Source organism: Balaenoptera ricei, chromosome 3 (assembly GCF_028023285.1).
Source record: "Balaenoptera ricei isolate mBalRic1 chromosome 3, mBalRic1.hap2, whole genome shotgun sequence".
Classification (NCBI taxonomy): Eukaryota; Metazoa; Chordata; class Mammalia; order Artiodactyla; family Balaenopteridae; genus Balaenoptera; species Balaenoptera ricei.
This window is the reverse complement of record NC_082641.1, coordinates 70,955,113-70,971,766: the sequence shown is the minus strand read 5'-3', so window position 1 is coordinate 70,971,766 and position 16,654 is coordinate 70,955,113.

The following is a 16,654-nucleotide window of genomic DNA, read 5'->3' as shown; positions in this document are numbered from 1 at the left end:
AATTATCTTAAGTGTGTGTGTGTGTTTTAAAGTTTGTTTGAAGCATGATCCAGATAAAGTCTTGTGGTAGCAAGCCTCTAAAATGGTACCCAATGATTCCTACTCCCTGGTATTTACACCCTTGTGTAATCTCCTATGTATGATCAACCTGTGGGTCACATATCTGTGTAATGGTATGTCACCTTTTTTTTAATGGTTTTGATTTTCACATCGTTGATAACAAATCATATCAAGCATTTTTTTAAACTTTTTACTTTATATTGGAGTATAGCTGATTAAAAATGTTGTGATAGTTTCAGGTGCACAGCAAAGCGACTCAACCATAAATATACATGCACCCATTCTCCCCCAGAATCCCCTCCCATCCAGGCTGCCACATAATATTGAGCAGAGTTCCCTGTGCTATACAGTAGATCCTTGTTGGTTATACTTTTTATTATTTTTCTTTATATTTTTTTTGAATTTTTGAATTTTATTTTTTTATACAGCAGGTTCTTATTAGTTATCCATTTTATACATATTACTGTGTACATGTCAATCCCAATCTCCCAATTCATCCCAACCCCCCACCCCCACCACTTTCCCCCCCTTGGTGTCCATACATTTGTTCTCTACATCTGTGTCTCTATTTCTGCCCTGCAAACCGGTTCATCTGTACCATTTTTCTAGGTTCCACATATATGTGTTAATATACGATATTTGTTTTTCTCTTTCTGACGTACTTCACTCTGTATGACAGTCTCTAGATCCATCCACGTCTCTACAAATGACCCAATTTCATTCCTTTTTATGGCTGAGTAATATTCCATTGTATATATGTACCACATCTTCTTTATCCATTCATCTGTTGATGGGCATTTAGGTTGCTTCCATGTCCTGGCTATTGTAAATAGTGCTGCAATGAACATTGGGGTGCATGTGTTTTTTTGAATTATGGTTTTCTCTGGGTATATGCCCAGTAGTGGGATTGCTGGGTCATATGTTAATTCTATTTTTAGCTTTTTAAGGAACCTCCATACTGTTCTCCATAGTGGCTCTATCAATTTACATTCCCACCAACAGTGTAGGAGGGTTCCCTTTTCTCCACACCCTCTCCAGCATTTGTTGTTTGTAGACTTTCTGATGATATCCATTCTAACTGGTGTGAGGTGATATCTCATTGCAGTTCTGATTTGCATTTCTCTACTAATTAGTGATGTTGAGCAGCTTTTCATGTGCTTCTTGCCCATCTGTATATCTTCTTTGGAGAAATGTCTATTAGGTCTTCTGCCCATTTTTGGATTGGATTGTTTGTTTTTTTAGTATTGAGCTTCATGAGCTGTTTACATATTTTGGAGATTAATCCTTTGTCCATTGATTCTTTTGCAAATATTTTCTCCCATTCTGAGGGTTGTATTTTCGTCTTGTTTGTAGTTTCCTTTGCTGTGCAAAAGCTTTTAAGTTTCATTAGGTCCCATTTGTTTATTTTTGTTTTTATTCCCATTACTCTAGGAGGTGGATCAAAAAAGATCTTGCTGTGATTTATGTCAAAGAGTCTTCTTCCTGTGTTTTCCTCTAAGAGTTTTATAGCGTCCGGTCTTACACTTAGGTCTTGAATCCATTTTGAGTTTATTTTTGTGTATGGTGTTAGGGAGTGTTCTAATTTCATTCTTTTACATGTAGCTGTCCAGTTTTCCCAGCACCACTTATTGAAGAGACTGTCTTTTCTCCATTGTATATCCTTGCCTCCTTTGTCATAGATTAGTTGACCATAGGTGTGTGGGTTTATCTCTGGGCTTTCTATCCTGCTCCATTGATCTATATTTCTGTTTTTGTGCCAGTACAATATTGTCTTGATTACTGTAGCTTTGTAGTATAGTCTGAAGTCTGGGAGCCTGATTCCTCCAGCTCCGTTTTTTTCCCTCAAGACTGCTTTGGCTATTCGGGGTCTTTTGTGCCTCCATACAAATTTTAAGATTTTTTGTTCTAGTTCTGTAAAAAATGCCATTGGTAATTTGATAGGGATTGCATTGAATCTGTAGATTGCTTCGGGTAGTATAGTCATTTTCACAATGTTGATTCTTCTAATCCAAGAACATAGTATATCTCTCCATCTGTTTGTATCATCTTTAATTTCTTTCATCAGTGTTTTAGAGTTTTCTGCATACAGGTCTTTTGTATCCCTAGGTAGGTTTATTCCTAGGTATTTTATTCTTTTTGTTGCAATGGTAAATGGGAGTGTTTCCTTAATTTCTCTTTCAGATTTTTTCATCATTAGTGTATAGGAATGCAAGACATTTCTGTGCATTAATTTTGTATCCTGCAACTTTACCCCATTCATTGATTAGCTCTAGTAGTTTTCTGGTGGCATCTTTAGGATTCTCTATGTATAGTATCATGTCATCTGCAAACAGTGACAGTTTTACTTCTTCTTTTCCAATTTGTATTCCTTTTATTTCTTTTTCTTCTCCGATTGCCATGGCCAGGACTTCCAAAACTATGTTGAATGATAGTGGTGAGAGTGGGCAACTTTGTCTTGTTCCTGATCTTAGAGGAAATGCTTTCAGTTTTTCACCGTTGAGAATGATGTTTGCTGTGGGTTTGTCATATATGGCCTTTATTATGTTTAGGTAGGTTCCCTCTATGCCCACTCTCTGGAGAGTTTTTATCATAAATGGGTGTTGAATTTTGTCAAAAGCTTTTTCTACCTCTATTGAGACGATCAAATGGTTTTTCTTCTTCAATTTGTTAATATGGTGTATCACATTGATTGATGTGCATATATTGAAGAATACTTGCATGCCTGGGATAAATCCCACTTGATCATGGTATATGATCCTTTTAATGTGTTGTTGGATTCTGTTTGCTAGTATTTTGTTGAGGATTTTTGCAACTATATTCATGAGTGATATTGGTCTGTAATTTTCATTTTTTGTGATAATTTTGTCTGGTTTTGGTATAAGGGTGATGGTGGCCTCATAGAATGAGTTTGGGAGTGTTCCTTCCTCTGCAATTTTTTGGAAGAGTTTGAGAAAGATGGGTGTTAGCTCTTCTCTAAATGTTTGACAGAATTCATCGGTGAAGCCTTCTGGTCCTGGACTTTTGTTTGTTGGAAGATTTAAAATCACAGTTTCAATTTCATTACTTGTGATTGGTCTGTTCATATTTTCTATTTCTTCCTGGTTCAGTCTTGGTAAGAATTTGTCCATTTCTTCCACATTGTCCATTTTATTGGCATAGAGTTGCTTGTAGTAGTCTCTTAGGATGCTTTGTATTTCTGTGGTGTCTGTTGTAACTACTCCTTTTTCACTTCTAATCTTATTGATTTGAGTCCTCTCCCTCTTTTTCTTGATGAGTCTGGCTAATGGTTTATCAATATTGTTTATCTTCTCAAAGAACCAGCTTTTAGTTTTATTGATCTTTGCAATTATTTTCTTTGTTTATATTTCATTTACTTCTGCTCTGATCTTTATGATTTCTTTCCTTCTACTAACTTTGGGTTTTGTTTGTTCTTCTTTCTCTGGTAACTTTAGTTGTAAGGTTAGATTGTTTATTTGAGATTTTTCTTGTTTCTTGAGGTAGGATTGTATTGCTATAAACTTCCCTCTTAGAACTGCTTTTGCTGCATCCCATAGGTTTTGGATCGTTGTGTTTTCATTGTCATTTGTCTCTAGGTATTTTTTGATTTCCTCTTTGATTTCCTCAGTGATCTCTTGGTTATTTAGTAACGTATTGTTTAGCCTCCATGTGTGTGTTTTTTACGTTTTTTCCCCTGTAACTGATTTCTAATCTCATAGCGTTGTGGTCAGAAAAGATGCTTGATATGATTTCAATTTTCTTAAATTTACTGAGGCTTGATTTGTGACCCAAGATGTGATCTATCCTGGAGAATGTTCCCTGCACACTTGAGAAGAAAGTGTAATTTCCTGTTTTTGCATGGAATGTCCTATAAATATCAATTAAATCTATCTGGTCTATTGTGTCATTTAAAGCTTGTGTTTCCTTATTAATTTTCTGTTTGGATGATCTGTCCATTGGTGTAAGTGAGGTGTTAAAGTCCCCCACTCTTATTGTGTTACTGTCGATTTCCTCTTTTAGAGCTGTTAGCAGTTGCCTTATGTATTGAGGTGCTCCTATGTTGGGTGCATATATATTTATAATTGTTATATCTTATTCTTGGATTGATCCCTTGATCATTATGTAGTGTCCTTCCTTGTCTCTTGTAACAGTTTTTATTTCAAAGTCTATTTTATCTGATATGAGTACTGCTACTCCAGCTTTCTTTTGATTTCCATTTTCATGGTATATCTTTTTCCATCCCCTCACTTTCCGTTGGTATGTGTCCCTAGGTCTGAAGTGGGTCTCTTGTAGACAGCGTATATATGGGTCTTGTTTCTGTATCCATTCAGCGAGCCTGTGTCTTTTGGTTGGAGCATTTAATCCATTCACATTTAAGGTAATTATCGATATGTATGTTCTTATTACCATTTTCTTAATTGTTTTGGGTTTGTTTTTGTAGGTCCTTTTCTTCTCTTGTGTTTCCCACTTAGAGAAGTTCCTTTAGCATTTGTTGTAGAGCTGGTTTGGTGGTGCTGAATTCTTTTAACTTTTGCTTGTCTGTAAAGCTTTTGATTTCTCCATCAAATCTGAATGAGATCCTTGCTGGGTAGCATAATCTTGGTTGTAGATTCTTCCCTTTCATCACTTTATATATGTTATGCCACTCCTTTCTGGCTTGTAGCGTTTCTGCTGGGAAATCAGCTGTTAACCTTATGGGAGTTCCCTTGTATGTTATTTGTCATTTTTCTCTTGCTGCTTTCAATAATTTTTTCTTTATCTTTAATTTTTCCCAATTTGATTACTATATGTCTTGGCGTGTTTCTCCTTGGGTTTATCCTGTATGGGACTCTTTGTGCTTCCTGGACTTGGGTGGCTATTTCCTTTCCCATGTTAGGGAAGTTTTCGACTATTATCTCTTCAAATATTTTCTCTGGTCCTTTCTCTCTCTCTTCTCCTTCTGGGACCCCTATAATGCAAATGTTGTTGCATTTAATGTTGTCCCAGAGGCCTCTTAGGCTGTCTTCATTTATTTCATTCTTTTTCTTTATTCTGTTCCGCAGCAGTGAATTCCACCATTCTGCCTTCCAGGTCACTTATCCTTTCTTCTGCCTCAGTTATTCTGCTATTGATTCCCTCTAGTGTATTTTTCATTTCAGTTATTTTATTGTTCACCCCTGTTTGTTTTTTTCTTTAATTCTTCTAGGTCTTTGTTAAATATTTCTTGCATCTTCTCCATCTTTGCCTCCATTCTTTTTCTGACGTCCTGGATCATCTTCACTATCATTATTCTGAATCCTTTTTCTGGAAGGTTGCCTATCTCCACTTCATTTAGTGGTTTTTTTCTGGGGTTTTATCTTGTTCCTTCATCTGGTACATAGCCCTCTGCCTTTCATCTTGTATATCTTTCTGTGAATGTGGTTTTTGTTCCACAGGCTGCAGGACTGTAGTTCTTCTTGCTTCTGCTGTCTGCTCTCTGGTGGATGAGGCTATCTCTGGTTATCCTTTTTAAATATTAGCAGTGTGTACATGTCAATCCCAAACTTCCTAACTGTCCCTTCCCTCTACCCTTCACCCCCAGGTAACCAAAAGTTCATTCTCTAAGTCTGTGAGTGTGTTTCTGTTTTGTAAATAAGTTCATTTGTATTTCTTTTCAGATTCTGCACAGAAGTGATATCATACGATATTTCTCTTTATCTGTCTGACTTAATTCACTCAGTATGACAATCTCTAGGTCCATCCATGTTGCTGAAAATGGCATTATTTCATTCTTTTTTTATGGCTGAGTAATATTCCATTGTATATATGTACCACATCTTCTTTATCCATTCCTCTGTCGATGGACATTTAGGTTGCTTCCATGTCTTGGCTATTGTAAACAGTGCTGCAATGAACACTGGGGTGTATGTGTTCTCTCGGACCACGCTTTTCTCCAGATATATCTGTGATCAACCTGTGGGTCACATATCTGTGTAATGGTATGTCATTTTTTTTTTTAATTTTTAAATTATTTATTTATTTTATTATTTTTGGCTGCATTGGGTCTTCTTTGCTGCTTGCGGTCTTTCTCTAGTTGCAGAGAGCGGGGGTTACTCTTCGTTGTGGCACGCAGGCTTCTCATTGCAGTGGCTTCTCTTGTTGCGGAGCATGGGCTCTAGTTGCGTGGGCTCTAGTAGTTGTGGCCCATGGGCTTAGTTGCTCCGTGGCATGTGGAATATTCTTGGACCAGGGATCGAAACTGTGTCCCCTGCATTGGCAGGGGGATTCTTAACCACTGCACCACCAGGGAAGCCTGGTATGTCATTTTTGAGGGTAGATCAAAAAAAGACATAAAAGGCATGGTAGCTTCTGTCTCTTTCTCTTGGATTACTTGCTTAAGGGGGAGGCAGGCAGCTCTCTGGAGAGGCATATGGTGAGAAACTGAGGTATTGTGCCAGATAGCTAATGAAGAACTGAGGCATCCTGCCAATGTGAGTAAGCCATCTTGGAAGTGGATCCTCTAGCACTAGTTAAGCCATTAAATTATTGTTGCCCCAGCTGACAGCTTTGACTGTTACTTCACAAGAGACTGTGAGCCAGAACTACTCAGCTAAGCTACTCCTGGATTTCTGACCCTCAGACACTGCATGAGTTAGAAATGTTTGTTGTTTTAAAAATTATGTTTTGGGGGTAGTATAAAGCAATATAAAACTAATAAAGGTTTTGGCACCTGGAAGTGGGGTGCTGACATAACAAAAAGCTAAAATGTAAGAGTGGCTGCGACTTCCCTGGTGGTCCAGCGGTTAAGACTCTGTGCTTCTACTGTAAGGGGTGTGGTTTCAATCCCTGGTTGGGGGAGCGAAGATCCTGCATGCTGCACGGTGCCGCCAAAAAAAAAAAAAAAGTGCAGTGGGCAGAAGCTGGAATGACTTGGAGGAGAGTGTTTGTAGATGCATGATAACTTTGAGGAGGCTGCAGATGAGGTCTGACAGATTTAAAGTCTTATTGGAAATTAGAGGAACGTGGCAGATAGTTTAGCAAATTTGTCACCTGCAGTTATGTGCAAAGTAGAAAATATGCCTAATGAACTGGGTGATCTAGTTAAGGCAATGTCCAGCCAGAATAATGTTAAAGATGTCACCTGGTTTCTCATTGTTGCTTATAGTAAAATGTGAGAGGGAAGAGATGTTAAAGGAAGAATTGTTAAACAAAAAGAAGGCAGAACTTTTGGGATTTGAAGATTCCCAGTCTCTCTAGGTGACAGATGTTGTTAAAATTAGTAAATGACTCAGAACAAGAACAAATACAGGGACTTCACATGCCACGGAGCAACTAAGCCTGTGCGCCATAACTACTGAGCCTGTGCTCTAGAGCCCACGACCCACAACTACTGAAGCCCGCACACCTAGAGCCCGTGCTCCGCAACGAGAAGCCACTGCAATGAGAAGCCCGTGCACCACAACAAAGAGTAGCCCCCACTTGCCGCAACTAGAGAAAGCCCATGCGCAGCAACAGACACAATGCAGCCAAAAATAAATAAATAAATTTATTAAAAAAAAAAAAAAGAACAAATGCAAAGCACTAACAGGAAAATATGAAGTTGAGGATGTAGTTTTTTTTTTTTTTTTTTTTAAAGATTTCTTGATTGATTGATTGCTATGTTGGGTCTTCGTTTCTGCGCTAGGGCTTTCTCTAGTTGCAGCAAGTGGGGGCCACTCTTCATCGTGGTGCACGGGCCTCTCACTATCGTGGCCTCCCTTGTTGCAGAGCACAGGCTCCAGACGCACAGGCTCAGTAGTTGTGGCTCACAGGCCCAGTTGCTCCGCGGCATGTGGGATCTTCCCAGACCAGGGCTCGAACCCGTGGCTCCTGCATTAGCAGGCAGACTCTAAACCACTGCGCCACCAGGGAAGCCCCGAGGATGTAGTTTTAAAGCCCTTTAAGACCTCAGAAACATCTAGCATGGTGCTTCAGAGTATATTTATTCAGACATAAAGGATGTGCCTGATGAAACTTCTCAAGTTACAGGTTCTAAGAATTTTAAGGGTGTGGTGCATCAAAAGCCCAAGGCAGAGAAGGGTTTATATGGAAGATATTTATGGGTGTTGCTTTGTCTAATGGCGTGAACTCAAATAAAATTCAGAGGAGATCCACAAAGTTTATAAAAGAATTATATGAACAGAATATAATGTTTTAAAAGAGGATTATATTAGTACGTTGTTTGCCCGCCTGAACTGAAAGGGACAGAGCACCAAATCAAAAGAGGATTTTGGATATCCAAGCTTCTACAGGCAGAGACAAGTACCTAGCTGTAAATGTGGAAAACGAAGGATGACTCAGTGGGTGGATCCAAGTGACCAAAGTAGAGTTAGGAGACCTGGAGATTTACTCTCAGGCCTTGAATCTTAATGAAGAAACTGCCAACCTGTTCCCAGGTGGATTTCAGAATTTCTGTGAACCTGTGTACCTCATTTCCCTCCTTTTAAACACACATCCATAGTGGATGCCCTATTTTATATTAAGTGTGTGGAGGCAGATACCGTGTGTCTTTAGTATACAGCTCTTCAGATCAAGAGGAACTCTATTTAAAGAACTGTGCTTAAGGAAGTACACACACAAGTCCTCATCTACACCTAGAATTGATTTACATTTCTAGACTTTGAGTTAATGCTGTAATGGGATGAAAGTTTGGGGGAGCTTAGGTGGAGGATGAGTATATTTGGCATACTGGAAGAGTGTGACTCTTTGGAGGTCAAATTGTGGTAGCCAGCTTCCTGATATTCATGCTTTTGCATAATTTTCCTCCCACACTCTTATCAGGGATGATCTGTGGGATTAAGAGAATACAGGACAAGTAATGCATCACTTTGAGTGATTTTAGCTTGTCTCTTTCTTGGATCACTTGCTCTGGGGAAGGCCAGGTGCCATGTTGTGAGGACACGCAGGTAGCCCTGTGAATGAACCATCTTGGAGGTGAATCCTCTCTGACCAGGTCAAGTGTTCAGAAGACTGCAGTCCAGCCAATAGCTTGACTGCAAACTCATGAGACACTGGGCCATGAGACCTAGCTAAACCACTCCTGGATTCTGACCCTCAGGAACTGTAAGAGATAAGTATTTTTAGTTTTAAGCTGTTAAGTCTTGGGGCAATTTGTTATACAGCAATAAATAACTAATACAAGTTCACACATTGCTTCATATGTCTTTTAGGTGAGTCTCTTTTTAATCTACATTTGTTTCCATCTTCTCTCCCTCCTGCAATATATTTGTTGAAGTTAATTTGTCCCATGATTTCCATAGATGAAAATTTTCTGATTGCACAGCCACTGTGTTTAACACATTTTCTGTATTTCCTAATATCAGGTTCAATTTTTTTGGCAAAAGTTTTTAATAGGTGATGGTGTGTTTTTCCATGAAGAGGCATATAAAGTTTCCTTATTTGTCACGTTAGCAGCTGTTGATATACAATGAATAAACCTATTTATTCATTAGGAATCTTAAAATTTTCTAATTTTATCATTCATTCTTCATTTATTAATACATTTATATAAAAAACTTCCCCTCATTTACTTACCTGTGGTACAGTTCATATAGGAAAGGCAGGACAAATAATTACCTTTTTAAAAACTGGTTTTCAAAATAATGATTCCAGAACATCCTTCAATGTTGATCAATTAGATGCTTTTTGTTAGTTTTATTATCATTAAGAACTCATGAATATAAGGACATTTGATAATTTCAGATGTTCCAATCCATTGCATTTGGTATGCCCCAGTTTGTGCTCAAGGGGATTTCAGAATTTCTGTGAACCTGTGTGTCCTTACTGATACTCAAAGTGTTCCATCTTTGGCCAGAGGGATGCTTTTCAGTTGGCTCCTGACTCCATTTGACATGATCCTAGTAGCCTATGACAGCTTCCTTGCTAAACTGCACAACAAAATGTTCCAGGCTCATTGTGTACATTTCCTGTACCTAAATGAAATCAACTATTACTCCAAGGGCTTATGATGTCTTTTGAACAGAGATTTAAAAAATGTATTTGAATGTAATTCTTTTATAGGTTTTGCATTTACCTACTATAAGAGCATAAAGACATCTCACTATCTTGTCTTCTCAAGTTTTAAAAAGTGAAAGGTTTTCCTTTCACATTTAAATCTTCAATTCACCTGGAACTGACTTTTCTGAATGGTGTTAACTAGGGAGGTCCAATTTAATTTTCTTCCATATGGATATCCAGTACCATTTATTGAAATGCTCTTGCTTTTCCCGTTGGCCTAAAATGTCATCTGTCTTAAATCAATATCCCTTATAAGAGTGCATCTATTTCTAAACCTGTATTTCAGTACAGACATACTTCATTTTATTGTGCTTCACTTTATTGTGCTTCACAGATATTGTGTTTTTTACAAATTGAAAGTTTGTGGCAATGCTGCATTGAGCAAGTCTATCAGCACCATTTTTCCAAAAGCATTTGCTCACTTCATGTCTCTGTGTCACATTTGGTAATTCTCAAAATATTTCAAACCCTCCACCAGATAAAAGATTACAACTCACTGAAGGCTCAGATGAAGGTTAGCATTTTTTAGCAATAGAGTATTTTTAAATTAAGGAGTGTACATTTTTTTTAGACAATGCTATTTCACACTTAATAGAATACAGTACAGTGTAAACATAACTTTTAAATCACTAGGAAACAAAAAAATTTATGTGACGCATTGTGATATTTGCTTTCTCGCAGTGGTCTGGAACTGAACCCACAATATCTCCAAGGTATGCCTGTACTCCTTCTTCTGAGAATTAGAAAAGCTAGACAAAATATAAAACAAACATCTGAAGGCATCAGAGAGAGCTAATGAGGCAGTAGAAAATCCAGAAGAAGAAAAACCCAGAGTTGTTGAACCCAGTATTTACTATACCTTTTTTCTGGGGTCATCTGCTTATTCCTGAGAAGAAGATAGCTGAGAAGCTGAACAGAGCATCTGACTAACTCAGTGAGTTAAAAAGACAAAAACTGGGGTTCAGAGCCTGCCTTTGTTAACTCTACAGGCTTCAAGTTGAGATCTCAAAGGTCTATACCCTAGGAAAAAGTTTGAACTAGAAGTAGACCTTCCAATCATCTCAGCCACTAACCAGATTAAAGTGATTTTGGATTACTAGTGCCCAGAGCCCCTGCCAGGAGACATAAATTCTTTCTATCATCATTTTAGACCTCAAGGTATAATTTCATATACCAGTTCTGGCATTCAATAAAAAATAACATAACATAAATTAACAAAAGTTTTATAAATAAAACAATATAAACAAAAATTCATAAAAGTAAATAAGATAATACGATAAACAACAAACACAACAAAGAAACAAGGAAGCTTCAGACAACAGCAGACCCCACAGCTACTACACACGAGTTTTAAAGTAGTTATGCTTAATATGTTTGAGAAGATAAAAGATCAGAATGAGATAGATAACTGGATAGCTAACTGGAAACTATAAAACAGAACCAAACAGAAATGCTTGAACTGATAACAACCAAAACCATAACTGAAATAAATGCTTCAACAGATAAGTTTCACAGGAGATTAGAGACTATTAAAGAGAAAAGAGTGAACTGAAAGGTAAGAATTATCCAGAATGAACCATACAGAGACAAATAAATGGAACATAAGGGATAAATTGAAATGACTGAATATTCATTTAAGTGGCGTACCAGGAGAGGAGAGGGCAGAGAGTGGGGCAGAAACAATAACTGATAAGAGCTGAGAACTTTCCAAAACAGAATAAGACATGAGATCCCAGATGCAAGAAGCATTACAAACCTCAAAAAGAAAACAAATTAAAAAAAAAAAAAAAGAAAACAACATTTAGTTACATCATAATAAAACTGCTTCAATTTTACTATGGACATCTTATAATCAGCCAAAGGAAAAAACAGATTACTTTAAGGGGGCAAAAATAAAACCAACATTTTTTCTCAAAAAAAAATTGGAAGCCAAAAGCAATGGAATGTATCTTCAGAATGATAAAATACAATAGCTGCTAATTTAGCAAAAATGTTCTTTGAAAATGAAGGTAAAATAAGTAGTTTCAGGATACAAAAACTGAATTTGTCACCAGCAGCCATCTACAAAGGAAATACTAGAGCATGTTCTTCAGGAAGAACATATAAGATCCCAGATAGCAGCTTAGAAACTCAAGGAATCATAAAGTACAACAAAGTAAATGTTTGAGTAAATATAAATACACATTAATTGTATAAAAATAATAATGTCTTAAGAAATTAGGAAATATGTATTAAGTAAACACAATGTATATAACATGCAGTGGGGCAGTAAATTAAGTTGATGTGTTCTCAGGTCCTTACATTGTCCAGGAAGAGTATAATATAAATTACTAAATAATACATAACTGTCAAGCTTATGGGGTAGAAGAAATGGATTAAAAATAATCAATCTAAAAGAAGGCAAAAAAGGAGAAACTGAACATAGGAGAGATGAGACAAACAGCAAATACAGTAAGTCCCCTACATATGAATGAGTTCCGTTCCGAGAGCACGTTCCTAAGTCCAATTTATTCGTTAAGTCCAACAAAGTTAGCCTAGGTGCCCAACGAACACAATCGTCTATACAGTACTGTACTGTAATAGATTTATAATACTTTTCACACAAATAATACATAAAAAACAAACACAAAAAATAAAGAAACATTTTTAATCTTACAGTATAGTACCTTGAAAAGTACAGTAGTACAGTATAACAGCTGGCATACAGAGGCTGGCATCGAGTGAACAGGCAAGAAGAGTTACTGACTGGAGGAGGGAGAGGAGGTGGGAAATGGTAGAGCTAAAGGATCATTGGCAATAGGAGACAGAGGGCAAGCTGCAATTTCACTCATGCCTGACGTTGATGGCACAGTTCTGGTTCCTTGCTAGATTCAATTCTATCATTTTTTTCTCTTGAAAAAACAATCCAGTGATGTCTGGGTAGCTATATAGTACTGTACAGTAAAGTACACAAAAGCACAACCACTTGTAGAGGATGCACGCACATGACAATGTAAGCCAGACACGTGAACTAACTTATGTGATTGGACATGTGAATGCATGTTCGCATCTTTGAAAGTTCACAACTTGAAGGTTTGTATGTAGGGGACTTACTGTAATATGATAGATTTACGTCCATGTATATTAGTAATTGTGTTACATGTGAGCCAATTAAACATTTCAATTACAAAAATATCATTAAAGTAGATTTTAAAAATATATTCTTGCATATAACTCCTCAGGTTAAAATGCTTTTTCCACCACACTTAGAATAAAATCTAAGCCCTTTCCTGGCTTTCAATGCAACCATAATTTAGCTCTTTCCTACCCCTAAACTTACTCTTCTTGTAGTCACTATGCTCCAACAAGGCAGGCCTTTTTTTCGTTCCCAAAATATTCCAAGATAGTTCATGCCTCAGGGTTTTGCATTTTTGTCCCCTCTGCAAGCAATGGTTTCCCCAATTTCTGCAAAGCTGGATTCTCCTGTCAAAAGGCAGTTTAAATAAAATCACTGTTTTAGAAGTTTTCCTTAGTGACCTAATCTAAAATATTCATCTACGTTAATTCCCTGCCTAGCACTATTACTATCTTATATTTTTCTTGTTTATTTATTTATGGTCTATTATCACTAAAATGTAGTAGGGACCATGTCTGCTCTATTTACCACAGTTTCCCCAAGTATAGAAGAGTGACTAGGACAGAGTAGATACTCAATAAATACTTAAAGAATGAATAAAGCTTATTTAGGTTTTAAACTTTTCTAACGGTTTTATTGCTCTCGGTGGTGGCTGTTTAAAGACCTTCCTGATACCAAAAGGTATCAAATGATATCAAGATCCCTTTTATGTACGTTAGTAATCCTTGAAAATGTGCACTGTATAATTTGTGTAAAATTTGCAGGAGTTTTTCCACCAGTCAGATATGTAGTACAGTCCTAGATACAACTATAATAACAAGTAAATAGAGAAAAGGTTCAGAGGGAGGCTACTGAACTATCAAAAAGTTGCAATACACTTCTGAAGAACATGTGTGTTTGTATGTTTTTCCCAAATTAGAAAGGTGAGAGTAATATAGGTGGATGTTACAAAGCATAATTTTTTGGGGGGAAAAAAGCTCCTTTCGTCTACTCCTAAGTAAAAAAATAAAAAAAAAAAATTACCCCCTTACAGAAAGGTTGTTTTAGAGTGGTAATTCCAGTAACGATGATTGATATATTTTTGTTACTTCCTTTTTTACTCTTTGTTCTATACTTAGTTTTTTCACGTCAAAGCAATCATACTGGTCACATTTTCCATTAGAAAGACCAGTTTAATGGCTTTTAAAAAATAGGTAGATAATATTCCACTAAGTATACATGATAGAATTTGACCAATCTCTAATTGTTAAAGATTTTTCCTAATTTTTTATGACGATAAGTATTCCTACGGCTAACATTTTTGTCCATAAATCATTTTAAGGGCAGTTTAACTGAAGTGATTTTTGTCCACAACATTCCTTTAAATGGTATTTCTCAAGGGGAAGAGGGTGGGCAACACAAGAAGGTCCCAGGCATTTATGTCTAATTAGGAAAACAATATACATTGCGCGGAGGTGGGGGGATTACAAAGGCACTGCACAAGAAAGCGTAAGTTATTATATTACTAAAGTAAGGAAAAGCAGTGGAAATTTCTTAGAGGAGCTAATCTGGAAAACATTTTGCAAAGAATATGGAGCTAGACTTCAAAAAAGTGATAGGTCTTAATGGTTGAAAACGTTCCAGATAGGTGGAGGTCCTGAAGGACGAGGTAACAATTTGTTGGTGTTCTTAAGTATTGGAGAACAGTTCTCACTCAGGATAACTCATCACAAAGCCCGAATAGTGAGCAACCAAGATTTTTTAAAATCAAAGATTGGACTCCTAACTCCCTTGACAAAAACAACCAAACTTCTTCTTAATCTCCATCATCCTCATCTTTTCCCCCCTTTCATTATTTCCCCCTTTTTCTGTACCTTTGTCAAAGACTCTCATCTATTTTAAGTAATGGAAATAGGTAAATTCCTCTACTTCAAGGCATGTAACCTTACACAACATACTCTGTGGGATTAAAAAAAAGACTGGGAGGTTGCAGCTTTAAAACATGCATGCATTTTAATCTTAAAAAACCCATTACTTATAACAGATTTTTTCACACTGTAACAGAAACATTAAAGGATATTAACCAAGAGTTATTTATCAACTTGCCATATACCAAATAAGGAACATAGAATCCCATGATCTATTTAAAATGATCAGCAGATAACGAATACTGTGATTTCCTTTCATTTACTGCGGCAGGAATGGATTCCAAACTAATCATTTCAGTCTTACTGCCACATAGGAGATGCTTTGTGAACCTCAATGAGGCTGCCAGGTCTAGGGCAGATGTAAGACCCACAGTGTCAGAAAGGAGAGTAAGACTTAGCAGCATGTGTTGTCACTGACAGACTTATAGCCACTTTCCTTCTCCACATTTTCTTCCTCAAGGATCGCAGCTGCTTTCCACAGACACACCTGCCAACAGACTCCAATTCCTCTCTCCCAGTTACCATCTGCAATGCCCTGGGGCTTGTCAATTTACTACCTTGTTCCATACAGCAGAAGTGGAACGAACCCTCAGCGAAGTTCTGGATTCAACCTCAACAGGATCTGTTTCACAAAATATTTCCCAGCCCCACTCCACCTGCAGCTGTTTCCAATGTTAGTACTTATGATTCTTACATCTTCTTTAACTGTCACACTATTCATCTCCCAATAAAATTTAAAGTGAAAACTAATATAGAGTAACTGCCCTGTGCATGCTCCTTTTAGATGGCTGGGAACTCTGATTCTCAGGATCTTTCGACCATTTATAGCCTGGTTATCTATGCTCTTCAGGTACTTTGGTAAGGAAGGTGAAACTTAACATCTCTAACCACCCCTGCCAACCCAATTTTCTTAAGTTCTTCTGAAGCTTCCTAGTTTCCCGTCTCAATTCCAGCTTTACGACAAAACTAGACCCTATGGCAAAAAGAGATCCCACGGATGAAATTGCAGATACAGTTGGGACTTAAGCAAATATCCCTAAGTTGTGAGATGAATTTCTGGGTTAAAGGTCCTCTGTATATTCACTTCAAACCTGCCATTAGTACTACGTATAACCAAATAAAAAGACAGAGAAAGTTGATAGGTACAGAAAACAACACAACATTTTGAGAGTATATGGGAGTTGTCTTTTGGAAAAAAAAACCCAGCACATTAGAAATTATACGGGAGTTTGACTTTTTTCCATCTGATGACATATACTTTTTAATCTAAATGGAAACCGTCCATACTGGAATGTATTAAATAGGCATAATTCTCTTGCCGGTTTCTCTGCTCTTGGTAGATGTCCTTCTGGCTTCAGCTGGTACCTGTAACGAAGAAATTTCTCACGAACAAATTCCACTGCCCTGAGGAAGGATAGAGCTGGAAGAGCCACTAAAGCAGGGAGCAGAGACGACAGAGGGACAGGTCTGTAAGGAAAGTCTCCAAGAAAGGGCAGCTAGAAAAACGAGAAGGTAAAAAGATAAAGGGCGTGGCTGAGCTGAGGCAATTTCAGTGTTGTCT